The following is a 15,771-nucleotide window of genomic DNA, read 5'->3' on the forward strand; positions in this document are numbered from 1 at the left end:
CCCAGTACAGTCTCATCCGATTTCTGGGATTGATTGGCGCATGCAGGTGTAAAAACATGCCGACCACGGACCAAGCTACCACAATTAGTGTTGTCCGTGCCTGAACTTTCGTTATCACAGTGGTTTCGCCACTTTCCATGTGCTGTACAGTTACTATAAGGCATTCTGTTGACTCCGCACCAAACTACAACTTTGGTCGCCGAGTCGCCCTAGTTAGGCCTAGCTGGCGGGAGTGTTGGGCAGCATGCCATCGCGGGAAGATTGCCCTTAATATTTTCATACCCGTAGACAATTACATAGAGAGTACACATGCAATGCGCATGGACTGAACTGAAGGCAATGCACGCGGAGTCTGGGTCGTATGGCGATCAGCTGCGCCAACTACTATGAATGCCTACCAAATCTGTATATGCAAACGCTGGTACGAATGGCAAAAGCTCACAAGTACACATAAAGCCTAATAGCTCCGAACTAAATTTGTGGAACACTCCTTAAACTGATAGCGTCACACGCGCATCATCTACACTTCACGACGCGCTGTGCGACGGGTGCACAGAAACTAAAGCCGCGTTCAGTGCAAAGCGCACCGATGGTAAGCAGCCGAGCAAAAACTTTTCCGTCGCCTAGGCAACCAGCGCGACCACAACACGCTGCCGCCGCGTTTTTTTTTTCCTGTTCATTCGTACACTTCGCGGCTCATGCTCCTCCTCTTCAACAACCTCGTTGCTCTCCCTTCCCATCGGCGGGTGCAACTAATTCAGAAGCGCGCTCGCTACTGCGATTGTTGGTGGGATTTTCCCACAGAAGCCACGTTATAACTGAAGTGACGGAACGCAGCAGCTGCAGAATAGTGTTGCTTATTGCTCTGTACTTGAGCTTTTAAGTTACTGAAAAGAAACCAAGTGAGCAGCGACACCCGCTGCGGCCAAGCAACGTTTCTTGCTTGGCCGCATGCTTCTTGCTTTCTTTCGGCGCATAAGTGCGCTTTATCGACGACGCTGCATCTCTTCACCCTTCATAAGCCCAGTCGCTCCGGCGGGCGTCTTGGTCTTGTTGAGCGGCGAAGTTGCACTGGGCCCGCTTCCAATGTACCCGTTTGTCGAGTCTCTGCGGCCGGCTGGCGAGTCGCTGGACTGTTGTGCGCCGTTCCACTTGCTTCTCGAGTCTCCCCGGCCGGTTGTGTTTCCGATGAGCTGCGGCGGAGAGTTGTTGCATTCTCCCTTTGCGTTGTTGCATGCTCCGCAACTGATCCACATGACGGCGCTGTATTACCAGGGGTGTCTCCAGCCTTACCATGCGATTCCCCTCCGTCGCTATCACAGTCCCTGGTAGCCATTTTCGCCCTCGCTGAAATTGGCGGGACCAAACGCGCTTGCCAGGTGGGAACAGTGGTTGTGTATTGGCCGACGGAAACTGTTCCTGGATCGCGTCAGCCTCTGCAGGTACCTCGCCTTCTGGGAAGTGAGCAGATAGCCTTGTCCGGGGCTGGAATCCAATGAGTAGTTGTGCGGGTGATTTACCACTTTCGAGAGACGTCGATCTGTAACGGAACAGAAAACGGGACAGCTGTTCCTTTAATGTGCCGCGTTTGATTTTCTCGAGACCCTCTTTTATTGTTCGCACAGCCCGCTCCGCTAATCCATTTGATTGTGGATGGTACGGTACCGTCCTGGCGCGGCGTATGCAGTTTTCCTGCATGAACTTTGCCATTGCCGCGCTCGAGAACTGGGGGCCGTTGTCCGACACCACACACTGCGGAATACCAGAACGGGCGAAACTTTCTCTGAGCAGCTTAACAGTTGTGTCTGTTGTCGCTGTTTTCACAGGCGTTGCTTCTATCCACTTGGTTTCCGCGTTAACTAGGATGAATATTAGGTAACCATCAACAGGGCCTGCAAAATTCATATGCAACCGGTACCACCGCTTTCCTGTCTTGGGACACGGGGAAGGAACTTGTGTCGCAGGCATCGACCAACACTGGACGCACTGGGGGCAGCCTTTCACCAACCTTTCAATGTCATTGTCTAATCCGGGGTACCAGAATAACGTACGCGCAAGCCTCTTCGTGGCCCCGATTCCTGGGTGCGTGTCGTGCAACTCGTTCCATAAGCACTTTCGGGCTGTTTCAGGCACGACCACACGATGACCTCAGTCAATGCGGCTATGGCTCACGACGAGCTCGTGTCGGCGGGTGAAGCATGGAAGCAGATGCCGCTGCTCCTTGGCAAGATGTGATGGCCAGCCACGTTCGATCCATTCCCGGACTTGCCGAAGTGTGCTGTCCTCCTGGGTCAGAGCAATTATTTGTTCAGATGGAAGGGCACTTTCATCTAAACCCTGCGTGTAGAGCACATATTCCATTACCACTTGACTTCCGCGTTCATGATCCCCTGACAAAGACATGCGACTAAGAGCGTCCGCGTTACCATTGTGCAGTCCCTTGCGGTATTCCAGATTGTATTGGTATGCTGATAGAAGGAGCGCCCAACGCTGAATTCGAGCTGCCGCCATCTGCGGAATCTTTCTGGGTGGAAGAGCCCGCTGGGTGGCTTGTGATCCGTTACTAACGTGAAACGGTTGCCGGACAGGAAATCGCGAAACTTCGAAATTCCAAACACCAATACCAGCGCTTCTTTCTCTATTTGTGAATAATTGCGTTCTGCTGATGTCAGCGTTCTTGAACGAAATGCTATCGGATGGTCCACGCCCTCAATGCGGTGAGATAATACTGCGCCTAAACCATCTGATGAAGCGTCGCACTCTAGTCGCATTTCCTTCTGCGGATGGTAGTGAAAGAGAAAACTTGCCTTTAGCAAGGCACACTTTGCTTCCTCAAAAGATATTTCCTGCTCTTCTTTCCAGTTCCAGCGTTGGCCTTTCGCCAGCAACCGATAGAGCGGAGCCAGGGTCGTAGCCAAATTAGGCAAAAACTGAGTAATACGTTATTAGCCCCAGAAACGACCTAAGTTGGCTTACCGACTCTGATTTTGGCGCAGCTGTTACGGCTTCGAGGTTGTCACGCAGCGGGTGAAGGCCGGTTGCATCAATCTTGTGCCCCAGAAACTGCACTTCTTTCTCTGGGAACCGACATTTGGCTTTGTTCCGCTGGAGTCTCTGCAACACTTGTCGAAGCGTCGACGTGTCATGCTATTTCTCGGCAATTATAATGTCGTCCAAGTATACGCGCACTCTTGGTAAGCCCCGCAATAACGACTCAATGCGCCGCTGGAACAGTGCGGGAGCAGAAGAGATGCCGAAGGCTAATCGGCTTTACGAGTATAAGCCCTGGTGCGTGTTGATGACGGTTATCTTTTTAGCCTCTTCGTCAAGCAGGAGCTGGTTATAAGCATTCCGCAAGTCCAGTGTTGTGCATACTTCTCCGCCGTAGAGCGCAGCAAAAATGTCATTCACTTTTCGGAACGGGTACTGCTCCAGGTGAGTGATGGGATTCACGGTGAGTTTAAAATCGCCGCACAGCCTGACCACCTAAGTGTAGAGGAACTGGCCAGCTACATCACTGAACATATCCTCTGTTCTGCTAAAAACTGCATACCTCAGTCCTGTACAGATAAAGTCAATCCAAAGCCGTGGTGGAACAAAGACTGCGAAACTGCAAAGAAACGCCAGAACAAAGCATGGAGTAGATTTTCACGCTACCCAACCACAGAAAATCTAATAGAATTTAAGCGGTGCAAAGCAAATGGCCGCCGTATTGTTTGTATTTGAGGAAGGATTGTGAATAATTTGATGAACTTGACACGTTCTCAAAATACTCCCCAAGTGAGTCTGCCTGGTCTTGTAGTGTATCGCCCTGTGTGTTTACCAGGGGGAGTGAATGTGTTTGCCGCCCTCTAATCCTATTAACTCTGTTCCAGGCTTTGGCCTCATCCCTAAACGAGTTAATACTCGATCAAAACTTGTGCCAGCTTTCTCTTCTGGCCTGTCGGCGGGTTCGCCTGCCTTGGGACTTTATTTTTTTAAAGTTTATAAGATTCTCTGCAGTGGGAGAAGCGCGTAGCAACGCCCACGCCTTGTTCTGATTCTTACGGGCGATCCTACATTCGCTGTTCCACCACGGTACACGTCGTTTGCATGCCAGACCACTCACTTCGGATATGCATTTTGATGCGGCATCTATTATGAATGATGTTAGATACTCTACAGCAGCATCAATTTCTAGAGAAGACATGTCGGCCCATGAGATGTTAGTGAGAGTTCGAAATTTCTCCCAGTCGGCTGTGTCTATCTTCCACCTAGGAGCTTGCGGAGGATATTCGTTTTCTTTAGATGTTCTTATCAGTATGGGAAAGTGGTCGCTCCCGTAAGGATTCTTCGTAACTTCACATTCAAGTTCGAGCAGTATAGACGGGGAAACTATACTAAGATCTATTGAAGAAAATGTTCTGTTTGCTAGAGAGTAATATGTGGGTTCCTTTTTATTCAGCAAGCACGCACCGGAAGAAAAGAGGAACTGTTCAAGAAGACGACCTCGCGCGTCTGTACGAGAGTCGCCCCACAGGGAGCTGTGCGCATTGAAATCGCCAAGAACAACATAAGGTTCTGGCAATTCGTCTATAAATGACTGAAATTCATGCTTGTTTAATTTGAAGTGTGGGGGTACATAAAGCGAGCAAATGGTGACGAGTTTATTTAAAAGAACAGCTCGAACCGCCACTGCTTCAAGGGGCGTTCGTAGCTGTAAACGTTGACAGGCTACGCTTTTTTGAATTATAATTGCAACACCGCCCGATGATGCGACAGCATCATCGCGATCTTTCCGAAAAGTAACATATTGTCGAAGAAAGTTTGTGTATTTTGATTTTAAGTGTGTTTCCTGTAAACACAGCACTTTTGGATTGTGTGTATGGATGAGTTCTTGCACATCATCAAGATTCCTAAGAAGACCTCTGACATTCCATTGAATGATTTGTGTATCCATATTTAAAGAAATATAGGTGCTGTGTTTACGGAAACGGTAGGGATGCCTTACATTACAGAGCCCTTTCGAGGCCCTGTAATAGGTGTTTTGTTCTTTCTGAAGCGTTCGAGCGAGTCTCGACGCTCCTTAGGCGTTTGGTGCGCCTTGGGGACAGGTGTAGTGTCCATTGCCTCCTGTGAGGCGCCGGACAGGCGCTCTTGCGAGCGAGAGGTTTTCAGAGGAAGTCCCGCCTTGGAGGGCAAGACCCCTGCGCCCACCAGCCCGGAGGTCGATGGGGCTCCCTGAGGAATTTGGCTGCGCTGGCCGTTGCCAGCGCTGGAGGGGGCCTCGGAAGTTGGGGCAGCCTCGGCTGCGCCCACCTTCGGGGTCGATGGCTCCGTCTGCTCGGTTGGCGGAGCAGCGCTAGCTGCAACCACCGTGGGGGCAGATGGCGTGACTGCCGACTCACTGACTGTGGGTCGGACAGCCGCCGGAGGCCGTTGTGACGCTGCCCCCTGACGCGCCACATCGGCAAAGGTTTTCTTTGGCAGGTATGCTACCCGCCTTCGTGCCTCTTTGAACGATATATTCTCTTTTATTTTTATAGTCACAATTTCTTTTTCCTTCTTCCAGGAGGGGCACGACCGCGAGTACGCGGCGTGGTCCCCGTCACAGTTTGCACAGTGTAGAGAGTTCTTACATGCTTCAGTGGCGTGTTCAAGGGCACTGCATTTGGCGCATGTTTGGCGGCCTCGGCAGCTCTGCGAGCTGTGGCCAAAACGCTGGCATTGAAGCAAGCATCTTAGGGGATTTGGCACATATGGTCTGACACGGAGCTTTATGTACCCGGCCTCTACAGACTCGGGCAGAATACTTGAACCGAATGTGAGTATCAGGTGCTTTGTTTGAATTTCTTTTCCATCCCTTCTTATCTTAATTCTTCTCACATTGACAACATTCTGATCACTGAAGCCCTCCAGGAGCTCAGCCTCTGTCAGCTGGAGCAAATCGTCATCCGAGACAACGCCGCGGGTGGTGTTGAGAGTGCGGTGTGGAGTCACTGTTAATGGAACATCTCCAAATGATACTAGACTGGGCAACTTATCGTACTGTTTCTGATCATGGAGCTCTAACAGGAGATCACCACTTGCCAGCCTTGATACCTTGTAGCCTGGATCAAGGACATCAGTTAAGGACTTCGAAACTAGAAAAGGGGAAATGTTTCGTACTTGTTTATCGGATTTTTCTGAGTGGATCACATGGTATCGTGGGAAGTTTGGTCTCTGTCGTCCAAGGAACTGGAAAACTTCATCGGTGCGCCCTCTTTTGTGAGGGCGATCAGGAAGCGGAGGGAAGGAGCTAGCCATAAAGGAATTGAATTTTCGGCAACAACGCCAGCCACCCACCATGGAGCCCTACAAGGGGACGTTACAGGGACTGTAAAAACAGGTCCTGCAAACGCCAGCTTTACGTTATCGCTACACTCTAAGAAGAATTCCGGGGAAAACGGGAGTAACTGGGCAGTTCGTCCTAATGAGGGCGCTTTCGTCCCTCAAGGGAGTAACTGCATGGATGTGCGTGTCGTGTGCAAAATTTGGAGGGTAAGTGTTTAGTCCCTGGTCAGAAAGAGAGCAACGGGAGGACGAACGGCAACAGTTACTCCCCATGCGCTCCGCTGTTTTCGTCCGTGTCGTGGAGTGATGCGGCAAAAACTGTATTGTCTATAAATCGTGAATAGTTCGAAGTTAGTGCACTGTCTATTGAATTACATGCAAAGCAGCACTTTGCCTCTTCGTGAGAAAATTGCGTGAAATTTAAAGTTGGGATGTGAAGAGCCATGCCCATCGTGGGCACACCATAAGTGAGCGATACACATTAAACGCGCTAGTCATTGATAGACTGCCAGATTGTGCTGGTCAATAGTACCTAAGTTCATTCCGTTCCAAGGAGATTACGAACTTAACTGAAGTGGTGTGTAGCTCAAACGGGACACACTAAGCGACAGAGCAATTGTCTGTCTCTGTCGTCTTAGGTGCCCCGTTTGAGCTCGCATATACACGTTTACATCGCGTAGTGCCTAAGTTTAAAGCACCCTAAGAATACTCGGGCAGATTTTTTTCGCACTCGCTTATGATTGCAGGTACACTCAACGTTACACTCTCCCCGCACAGCATGCACAAAATGCCGAGTCGCTTTTACATTGCTGCACCTGCATGCCAATGCTTAACCTGTCTCAATTTCCAACCCCCGTCACGCAATCTGCCGTGGCGCAGTGGGTAGAGTAGCTGACTTGTGGGCGCGAGGACGTGAGTTCGAATCCTCCTTTCGGGCACTTTTTTTTCTTTTTTTTTCAGCTCAGTAATCTTTTTTATTAGTGTATAAATGCCTAATTTTATTAATTCCACCTTTGCGGAGCATCGGAAATAATGACCGTTACTCCCTTGAGGAGCATCGGAAAAGAGCAACTGTTAGTCCTCGGAAGAGTAACTGCATGAGGAGTAACAGTTCATCCCCTCGCACTTACCCCCTAAAGGGAGGAATGGTTGTGGCAGATCAGTTGCTCCCCTAAAGGAGTAACCTCAATACCCCATTTCCTCCTTTACTTCTTAGAGTGTATAACCAAATATGAGATAACCTAGGTTGGTTATTCACACAAGGTTAACCCTTGCTGCCTGGAAAAATTGGAAGTAAGCGGAAGCTAGGAGAAGACAGGAAAGATGAAAAGTAAGAGAAAGACGAAGATTAGAGGAAGAGAGAGACAGGAAAAGGCAACTACCGATTTCCCCCGGGTGGGTCAGTCCGGGGGTGCCGTCTACGTGAAGCCGAGGCCAAAGGGGTGTGTTGCCGCCGCCGAGGGGCCGTAAAGGTCCAAACACCCGGCATTGGCTCAACCCCCAGGATCCCCTTTTCCCCGGACACGGCTAAGCCGCGCACGGCTACACGCGGGAGGGTCCAACCCTCGTGTGCTCGGGTACGTGGTGTCGCAACGCACCAAACGCCTGCTTGCGCAGACGCCCCTCCGGGGGACAAAGAAAGTTTGTTTGTGTGCATTTAAGATGTGTCTCCTGAACACACAGCACCTTTGGGTTATGTTCGTGTAAGAGTTCTTTAATGTCATCGAGGTTGTGGATAAGACCTCTAACGTTCCAGTGTATTATTTGTGTAGCCATATTGTTCGTGTTTTTATGCTGTGTGTCAAGAGGAGTCAAGTTAGAGAAATGACTTACGGAGCCTTTTCAGGCCCCGTGATTATGGTACGGGTTTTGTCTTTTTTGGATCGGTCGCGAGACTCGCGCCGCTCCCGAGGCGCTGGATGCGCCTTCTGGCTCGGGGTAGTGTCCATCGACTCTTGGGAGCCGCTAGACTTCCGCTCACACAAGCGGGGTGTTCTCACGTTAGGCCTTGCCTCGAAAAGCATGGCCTTGGGGGCCACCAACCCAGAGGTCGATGGACCCTCCTTCAGAGATGGCCACATTCTTTGTGGTCCGGGCCGAAGCCGGAGTCAGTTGCGGCGTTGCCCCCTTACGCGCCGCAGCAGCATACCCTGCGGTATGAAGAAAGGAAATGCGCTTTCGCGCTTCCTGGAAGGAAATGTTCTCTTTTACTTTTAGGGTAATTATTTCTTTTTCTTTCTGCCATGTAGGGCACGCTCTAGAGAAAGCTGCATGTCCACCGCCACAGTTGGGACAGTGGAGTGCGTCATTACAATTATCTGAAAGGTGATCCTGGACACCGCACTTTGCGCAGGTTTGTCGGCCCCGGCAACTTTGTGAGCCGTGGCCATATCTCTGACACTTGAAACATCTCTGAGGGTTCGGGATGTATGGTCGGACTCGAACTTTAGTATAGCGTGTTTCTAATGTTTCTGGCAGCACACTGGAAGCATAGGTAACGATCTTATGTTTAGTTGGAATTTCTTTGTTTTCCCGTTTGATTATAATTCTCTTTACCATGGTGACGTTCTGTTCCTTCCAACCTTCTAGAAGTTCTTCCTCGCTCAGATAGAGCAGGTCGTCGTCGGAAATTACTCCTTTGCTTGTATTCATGGATCGATGTGGAGTCACTGTTACCTTTACATTACCGAAGGAGACCAGATTTGGGAGCTTGTCATGCTGTGGTTTATCACGGACCTCAAGCAGGAGGTCACCGCTAGCCATTTTTGTGACTTTGTAGCCTGGGCCAACTGAGTCAGTGAGACATTTCGCAACCGTGAACGGCGAAATCATTCTAACTGTCTTTTCAGGATTTTCACTGTGAATAACGTGAAACCGGGCGAACGTTTGCTTAGGTTGACAAGAAAACAGCAACTTTTCTTCGGTGCGTCCTCTTTTGTTAAGAGGCCGATCAGACAGACGGGGGAAGGATGATAAATCCATACATATTTATTTTATTTCGGCAGCCATGCCAGCCACCCACCATCGAGCCCAACAAGGGGACGCTACAAGACCCGAAGGAAACGCAGACGCCAGCTGTACACAGCCGCTATAACCTAATATAATAGACCCAAGGTTGGATAAACTACACCAGGTTAACCCTCGCCACCTGGAAGTCTGGAAGTAAGAAGAAGCGAAGAGAAGGCAGGAAAGATTGAAAGTGAGAGAGAAAGACGAAGATTGAAGAGAAGGACAGGAAAAGGTGACTGCCGATTTCCTCCAGGTGGGTCAGCCTGGCGGTGCCATCTATGTGAAGCTGAGGCCAAAGAGGTGTGTTGCCTCCGCCGGGGGGCCTTAAAGGTCCAAACACCCAGCATCGGCTCAACCGCCAGGATCCCCTTTTCCCCAGACACGGCTAAGCCGCGCACGGCTACACGCGGGAGGGTCCGACCCTCATGTGCTCGGGTACGTGGTGTCGCAACACACCAAACGCCTGCTGACGCAGACGCCCCTGCGGATCTCAAAGTAGAGCTGATGTAGATTGGCAGCACACAATATAAGAAGAATAATTCGTCTGAGTACATATCCTGCTGGTCTCACACTTAACCTTAACATGCATGCGTCAGGATTCACAGTGGCTCGCTTCATAAGAGAGGAATGTGTTTCAGAAACAAGGTTGGGCTTGAGGAACAAAACCTAACGGGCTGCTTTTTTCAGCCTTCCCTCACTTGGAACTTATGATTTCTTCTTCAAGGTGAACCAAAAAGCAATGTATATATGTTCATGCTAAGAGTGACCATGCCAGCACATGCTCCCAAGTGCGCACATAACTTTTGGACACAGATAAAGAGAGCTGCTACTCATACAGGTGTTACCGCTTTATCAGTGTGAACATTAGGAAACAATTGGTATTTATATTCTGTGTGGCGAGTAAACTGAATCTCATTTCCCCCACTGTTAGTTATAGTGAAAAGTTTCTGCTTAAGTGAAATGGTAGCCACGTATTCTATAAGCATGCCTCTTGGTTCTACAGAGTGCAAGGCCTGCTGTGGAGAGTGTAGACGCAAGTGCCAGCCCACGCACACTCTGCAGCAGTTACAGCAGCACCACCAGGTAAAAATACCCGTGTCATGATTAAATACCAAGCCTATGTACCTTATTACTGTTTGTTGTGATTTTTAGCGCGACAAATTAATATATATACTTTTCTTTTGTGTGAGCACCTCGGGACTTCAGACAGTGGCAGAGGTTGTGCCACTGCAGAATAGGAATGATTAGTTGTATTACATTCTGCCCTCATTTGCCCCATATGTGGACATCTTAGAGCGGAAAGTGCCCATAAACGGCCGAGTTCGACGGGCTGTTATTGAGAGGCTGTTTCGAGCCTGCGTGAAGGTAGTGTGGTAAGGAGTGCTTTTATGTGGCTTCTGTCATTATTGCAGCCGTATTTTAGTTGCTGTCATTACTGTAGGTAGCATTGGTGTGAGCTTCAAATTTTTTAGTGCCATTTAGTGAGTGCATAGTATTTTTATGTATGATGCATACCGTACCGTGAGTGCATGTGTATTTGCCTATTATGATGCCAAAATTTTACTCATGGTGGCATCACAATTTTATCCTTAGTGTCAATTTAAAGGCACCCTCATCATGTCCCCATTGCAAATTTTCGTTATTCACAGGAAGTTGTAAAACATCCAGGAAGCATTTTAGCAAAATAAGTTTAATATCATTATTGAACAAAAATAGAAGAAATTAAGCATTCTGTTACCATGCCACCAGGGGGTGAACGTCAGCGTTATAGCAGACACTCTCTCCTTCTGCCTGACTAGCGTCCACAGGCAGTGTTTCTTTCCTGCCTCCTCCAATACCGGAGCATAGAGACCCTGTCATGTTCATGCTTTGAGCACTGCTACCTGTTATTTAAAGCAAAGCTTTCATTGCCTCTTCCTACGAATTTTCCGCTCCTGATGCTGCTTTTGCAGCCTTGCATGCTGCGTCAGAGGGTGGTTCCAAGCATGTACATTGCCACAAGGCGTCACGAGCCAGCACTAAGAAGTTACGACTGGGACGCGCTCTGAAGGATGCGGGTACTGAAAGAAAGGAAGTAGAGACTGGGGATGGAGGCTTTAGGGTATTCACGCCATCTTGTAGAGCAGTCTGCACATCCTCAAGTGTCATTTCGTGACAAACTTGGTGGAGGTACCGGGTATCTGTCTCAGTAACTCTTGCCATGACAGGAACGTGGCAGAAAGGAAAGGTTGATGTGAGAAACTCGTTTGGAACTTGTCATCGTGTGGCAGCATTGCACTCTGGAGCTCCCTGAGCGTCGTCGCAATACCTTCTAGATTGTTCTAATTATCCATCACCCCCCGAAAAGGCATTACAGAAACTGCAGTGCAGTAGTTCAGAGGAGAAATATATTCACCCCTATATATTCAAACATTCACCGTAAACATCACCAATAATCGTCAATCGATGCAAATAGCACAGAAAACTTTGGTTACATCAATTCCCACAGCGTGTGGGATATGCATTTTTTTTACTTCTCTTCGTCGTTGCGTGGCACAATTAGAGTTCAGTGCACCTTCCACATTGCATTATTAACCAAAGTCTTGTGTCATGATTAGTGATGTAGCCAGCAATGCGTTTTACGTACAGGTATTTGTATGTGCGACTTTGGCTCACCGGCTGGGAGCAGAGCATTTTGAGAGGGAGGGTGCGGAGTGTTTGGTCTCAATTTCTGCCGTTTTCGACTGTAATGCTTTGCAGACACACTTGAGCGCGATTTATTAGCTGTGGTTGTTCATTTAAAATGGCAGCACCTGTTCAGAGGCCGCTTAAGTAATTAACTGATCATCATCATCATCATCAGCCTGGTTACGCCCACTGCAGGGCAAAGGCCTCTCCCATACTTCTCCAACAACCCCGGTCATGTACTAATTGTGGCCATGCCGTCCCTGCAAACTTCTTAATCTCATCCGCCCACCTAACTTTCTGCCGCCCCCTGCTACGCTTCCCTTTCCTTGGGATCCAGTCCGTAACCCTTAATGACCATCGGTTATCTTCCCTCCTCATTACATGTCCTGCCCATGCCCATTTCTTTTTCTTGATTTCAACTAAGATGTCATTAACTCGCGTTTGTTCCCTCACCCAATCTGCAATTTTCTTATCCCTTAACGTTACACCTATCATTCTTCTTTCCATAGCTCGTTGTGTCGTCCTCAATTTGAGTAGAACCCTTTTAGTAAGCCTCCAGGTTTCTGCCCCGTAGCTGAGTACTGGTAAGACACAGCTATTATATACTTTTCTCTTGAGGGATAATGGCAACCTGCTGTTCATGATTTGGGAATGCCTGCCAAACGCACCCCAGCCCATTCTTATTCTTCTGATTATTTCCGTCTCATGATCCGGATCCGCCGTCACTACCTGCCCTAAGTAGATGTATTCCCTTACGACTTCCAGTGCCTCGCTGCCTATTGTAAATTGCTGCTCTCTCCCGAGACTGTTAAGCATTACTTTAGTTTTCTGCAGATTAATTTTTAGACCCACTCTTCTGCTTTGCCTCTCCAGGTCAGTGAGCTTGCATTGCAATTGGTCCCCTGAGTTACTAAGCAAGGCAATATCATCAGCGAATCGCAAGTTACTAAGGTATTCTCCATTAACTTTTATCCCCAATTCTTCCCAATCCAGGTCTCTGAATACCTCCTGTAAACACGCTGTGAATAGCATTGGAGATATCGTATCTCCCTGCCTGACGCCTTTCTTTATTGGGATTTTGTTGCTTGCTTTATGAAGGACTACGGTGGCTGTAGAGCCGCTATATATATCTTCCAGTATTTTTACACATGGCTCATCTACACCCTGATTCCGTAATGCCTCCATGACTGCTGAGGTTTCGACTGAATGAAACGCTTTCTCGTAATCAATGAAAGCTATATATAAGGGTTGGTTATATTCTGCACATTTCTCTATCACTTGATTGATAGTGTGAATATGGTCTATTGTTGAGTAGCCTTTACGGAATCCTGCCTGGTCCTTTGGTTGACAGAAGTCTAAGGTGTTCCTGATTCCATTTGCAATTACCTTAGTAAATAGTTTGTAGGCAACGGACAGTAAGCTGATGGGTCTATAATTTTTCAAGTCTTTGGCGTCCTCTTTCTTATGGATTAGGATTATGTTAGCGTTCTTCCAAGATTCCGGTACGCTCGAGGTCATGAGGCATTGCGTATACAGGGTGGCCAGTTTCTCTAGAACAATCTGTCCACCATCCTTCAACAAATCTGCTGTTACCTGATCCTCCCCAGCTGCCTTCCCCCTTTGCATATCTCCTAAGGCTTTCTTTACTTCTTCCGGCGTTACCTTCGGGATTTCAAATTCCTCTAGACTATTTTCTCTTCCATTATCGTCGTGGATGCCACTGGTACTGTATAAATCTTTATAGAACTCCTCAGCCACTTGAACTATCTCATCCATATTAGTAATGATATTGCCGGCTTTGTCTCTTAACGCATACATCTGATTCTTGCCAATTCTTAGTTTCTTCTTCACTGTTTTTAGGCTTCCTCCGTTCCTGAGAGCATGTTCAATTCTATCCATATTATACTTCCTTATGTCAGCTGTCTTACGCTTGTTGATTAACTTCGAAAGTTCTGCAAGTTCTATTCTAGCTGTAGGGTTATTAACTGATGCCCTTTGGTAAATTGTGCATTTCAGTATGTGTTTCAAGGCTTCCATTTCAATTGGTGCTTAAGCAAAGCTTGTTACCTCAGCTTTTGCGATGATGCGTTTATTATTTAACTTCTAATTATGTTGTCTGTTCTATCTTTAGACCTGTTTTGTTCGTGTTAGAAGGTAGCAGTTATTCATTAAAGGATCTGCACATATCTTTATAAATACAGTAGGGCACTTTTATGCACTTTTTGATAATATATTGGATGTATTAATAATATCTTGCTAATGCCATGACTATTCCTTTATTCCCGTATAGGCTGCCCAGGAAGCTTTTTTACCGGACTGCAGTAGAGAGGCTACTCACAAAATATCCTCACTTGAAGGAAGACATCGAGGACCAGAGTGGAATGGTGATTGTCTTTATCTTTCTGTGTAATACTTAGTAATCTTTATTTTATATTGCACATAATGTAGGTCTGCTTGTTTTTATAGTATAGCTATACTGTGCCAGTAGTGAATGATGGGTTTTATAAATTGATGATGATGATTGAAGTTTATTGGCGCAAGGGCATCTAAGGCCAAAGAGCACCAGGACATCTGTTTTGGTTTAGTAAATTTGTGGGTTTAGTTCTATGACTTAAAATAGAGGCTGTATGGAGGCCTACACGTAAGACAAATCTATAAATACTATTGAATGAATGCTAAAATAATTACGAAGATAAATATAAAGCCTTGAATGCATTGGTTATAGGCACACATGGTAAATTATTGCCGATTGCCCGAGTCCCTTGCTGTACAATTCTTGCTTACGCAAGAAGTGCAAGAGAGCTCAGACATACTTTTGTGCATCAGATTGTGCCTCACCTGTGAGGCACAATCTCATGGTTAGGATGATATGAGATGTCTAGAAAGTTAACCTCTGCAAGATAATTAAGCACTCTTTTAAAGTTAAAAAATGCATCCTCAGATAAAAACTTTGAGAGATGGGGGGTATATGATTTTTGTAAAGTTCGCTAAAATGAGCCACTCGCTCTCGGTGAAGTTCAGGACATTGAATGAGGACATGTAGGTAGGACAGTTAAGTTCCCACCGCAGCGTGTGCACGTCGGTGGGTCAGTTGCAATCAAGAGGTATTTGTGTGTGCCGTAAGTGTGTCCTATTCTGAGTCGTGCCAGTGTGATTTCGGTGTGTCTATCAACCTTCAGTGGGAAAGATTTGGTTAACTGCGGTTTAAGCAGGTGGAGTTTATTTTCAACTTCCTTGTCCCATTCAGCTTGCCAATGAATACGGAGCGCCTTTCATACCACAGGTTTCATGTCCACACCAGGTATCCTGCTTACATCAACGGTATTGCGAGGGGCCGCTTGTCCAGCATTTTTGTCCAGGGTGGACTGACACCCAACATACAACAAGAGCTAGGTTTTGTTTATACGCTACGTGAATGTGTTTAAGGAGCATGTTTTATACAGGGTTTCCGATTGCTTTAGCACAGGACAGGGCTGTGACAACGCCTAAAGAATCTGTGTATATCATAGACTTTTGTATATTGTGCTGTGCTAGATGCTCAACAGTTATCACAATACCTTATGCTTCCGCTGTAAAGATGCTGCTATGTTTATGCAAGGTTTTAGAGTTGGAGAAGTTTGGGCTATGGGCTGCACATGATACCGAAGTTGCAGACTTTGAAGCATCAGTGAAAAATGCCATAGAAATATACTAGTCTTCAAGGGCCAAGAAATGTTGCTGGATGAGGGCATTTGCACAACTCCTTTTGTTAAGTTCTGTAAAGGACAAGTCACAGGTGACTGT

The 15,771-nt window shown here is 47.4% G+C and overlaps 1 pseudogene; it reads right to left on the reverse strand.

Annotated features, from left to right (window-relative positions):
- Positions 1–1,008: 1,008 nt before the first annotated feature.
- On the reverse strand, positions 1,009–8,964 carry LOC142568498 (uncharacterized; annotated as a pseudogene).
- Between the last annotated feature and the right edge of the window lie 6,807 nt (positions 8,965–15,771).

The sequence above is a fragment of the Dermacentor variabilis genome, unplaced genomic scaffold (genome assembly GCF_050947875.1).
Source record: "Dermacentor variabilis isolate Ectoservices unplaced genomic scaffold, ASM5094787v1 scaffold_199, whole genome shotgun sequence".
In the NCBI taxonomy this organism is placed as follows: domain Eukaryota; kingdom Metazoa; phylum Arthropoda; class Arachnida; order Ixodida; family Ixodidae; genus Dermacentor; species Dermacentor variabilis.